Below are 2,976 nucleotides of genomic sequence, written 5' to 3'. Positions count from 1 at the left end.
ACACATTACTTTTCTGTTGCTGTGATAAAATGCCATGATCAAGACAACTTACAGAAGGAAGAGTTTATTTTGGCTTATGGTTCCAGAGGGATAGGAGTCCATCATGTCAGGGAGGTACACACAGCAGCAGGCAGCAGGCATGATGGCAGGAGCAGGAAGCGGCTTCAACCACAGACACAAAGCAGACAGCAAGCTGGAAGTGAGGCCAGCTACAAACTCTCAATGCCCATCCCTGGTGATGTGCTTCCTGCAACAAGGACACGCCATCTCATAAGCTCCCCCAAACAGCGCCATCAACTGGGGACAAAGTGTTAAGACTCGTGGGAGACATTCTCACTCAAACCATTACTCTGTGTGTGTGTGTGTGTGTGTGTGTGTGTGCGCACACGCGCGAGCGTGTGCAAGTCCTCACTTTCTGCATTATTCTCTTGAGGTAGGGTCTCCTGCTGGACCTGAAGCTAGGATAGAGGGCAGAAAGTCCTAAAGATCCTTCTGCCTCTACCCTTTGGGGCTTTGGAGCTATAGTTAGGTCTGACCAAACCCAGCGTTTTATAGGCGTGCTGGCAATCCAAGCCCAGGTCCTCATGCTTGCCCAGCATCTGCCCTTACACACTGAGCCTCTTCCACAGTACAGGTTTGGCAATTACTTCCCAAACTTTGTCATGGTCAGACTTGGCTTCTCAACCTTGACAGTGACTCTCTGGGTCAGATGGTGAACATTCTGCTGTAGGAGGGTGCTCTGAACGCTGCTAGTCATTAGCAATGTTTCTGTCCTCTGCCCACTAGATGCCAACATCACTCCCCACCACCTCAGACGAGACAACAGAAAGTCTCCAGACATTACCAAATGTCCGCTGATGGGCAAAATTACCCCGTGTTGAGAATTACTCGTCTAGACATGGGCACAAATATCCTCCCACTTCCCCTTGTCAAGATTATGAGTTTCCTTGACCTTGACAGGTAATTTCATAACATGTTTCAGGAGCTGTTTCTTGGGGAAAAAAACACAATAATTCTCTGATGAAAGTAATAATTTGACTTCAGTGGTATGTGGAGGCCCTGTGAAAACACAACCAGGAGCTTGATAGTAAATCTATTTTTGGCATTGGTTCTGATTTGGACCACAAAACACTGGATTTTCAGTCTTCTAAAATCTCGTGTGGTATACTGTCTCTCTCTCAACTTGACTTTTGCATCTGTTTCAGTAGTGTTTGCCTTAATGTGGATTCTTCTCCGTGTTTGGCAGACTCCTCACACCCATTATTCCTTTTCTCCACTAAATTAAGGTTAGAGTTTGTGTTGTTGAAAAATATTTTGTCAACATAGGAAGTCTTCTAAATTGTTAAATTTGGATGCATCAATATCTGATTTCAAATTTATAATAATTTTTTTCTGCCAAAGAAAGTGGCAGTCATTAAATTGGTTTGGAATAAGTAGCCAATATGATTAGAAGACTTGCCCATATACATTACTTATTAAATTTCAACAATTACAAAGTCGTCATAGGCCGAGAGAGCTGGCCCTTCCCCTTGCCAGGAGGAGGGGAGGCCCAACAGAGGTCTGGGCTGACCAACTCAGCTACCATTCAGGCCAAGATCCAGGACCTTGGATTGGCCCACCCCAACATCTACCCCATCTACGAGCTGCTGGAGCACATGAAGGGGCTGGTCCTGTGGAATCATAGCCACAGGGTCTCCATGACTTGGGGCAACAGCAGGATATCTGAGATGACTCCCAGTGAGGGTCCGGTGTTGACGGTGCAGCATTGGGGCCTTGAGCCAGACCAAAGGCTCATGGCAACGAACATTTGCAGGTAAAGCCCATTGGGCAAAAGGGTATACTGCATGACACTGCAGTGTCCAGTGCCACTGTGACTAAGGAATATGTGATGGAGAGGCGGGAAAGATGGGGAACGGAGTGAACAGGTACAGTGGGACTGCAGATGTGACAGCTGTGACTGGTCCGAAGGAAGGCTGGGCCCTGCAGGGGAGCAGGTTGTTGTCCAGAGGGGTCGGGGATATTTTCATTTTCTTTTTGGCAAGTGTTTTGAGGGTGGATACGGAAGGAATGAGAAATGAGAGGGGTTGGAGTGCATGATGTGAAACTCCCAAAGAATCAATAAAAAAAATTATGGTTAAAAAAGTTTCAGTGGGGCGGTGGTGGTGCACACCTTTAATCCCAGCACTCAGAAGGCAGAGGCAGGCAGATCTCTGTGAGTTCGAGGCCAGCCTGGCCTAGAGAGCCAGTTCCATGACAGTTCTAGGGCTACACAGAGAAACTCTGTCTGGAAAAAAAAGCAAATAAATAATGTTTTTTAAAAATCAACAATTAGCGGGGCATTGGTGGCTCAAACCTTTAATCCCAGGCCTCGGGATGATCTCTGTGAGTTTGAGGCCAGCCTGATCTACAGAGCGAGTTCCAGGACAGCCTCCAAAACAATACAGAGAAACCCTGTCTCAAGACAAACAAAAAAAATCAACAATTAAATTATGTTATTGTTTCTATCTAGGATTTACGTATTAAAGATTTGGTGTTCTGAGCAGTGCTATTGTGAGATGGGGGAATTTAGAGAGGTGGCGCTGGGTGGGAAGGTCATTGGTAACATAACCTTGGGAGGCCCACTGGGAGTCTGCAGTTCCCTTTTCCGGGTCACTACTCAGACGCCATGCAGGGAGAAGCTCTTCCCCAGCACGCCTTCACTGTAACACAAGAGCCTCTCACAGGCTCAGAAGCAGTCAGGCCAAGCCACAGACTAAACTCCAAAATGAGAGCCCAGACAAGCCTTTTCTCTCCATAAGTACTTGCTTCAGGAACTACACTGACAAACACGGATTAATTGTTCATACCGTGCTGACTTTGGATTGTATTTTCCAAGTCGCTGCAGCTTGTGTGTTTATTTTACTTAGAATATTTATTACTAAAGGTAATCTTTGACTCATTCAGGCTGGGATGTAACTTAGTGGCATAGCACTTGCC

The sequence above is a fragment of the Mesocricetus auratus genome, unplaced genomic scaffold, assembly GCF_017639785.1.
Source record: "Mesocricetus auratus isolate SY011 unplaced genomic scaffold, BCM_Maur_2.0 Super-Scaffold_100004, whole genome shotgun sequence".
NCBI lineage: Eukaryota > Metazoa > Chordata > Mammalia > Rodentia > Cricetidae > Mesocricetus > Mesocricetus auratus.
The sequence above is the reverse complement of the archived record's forward strand: the minus strand, read 5'-3'. Positions refer to the sequence as shown.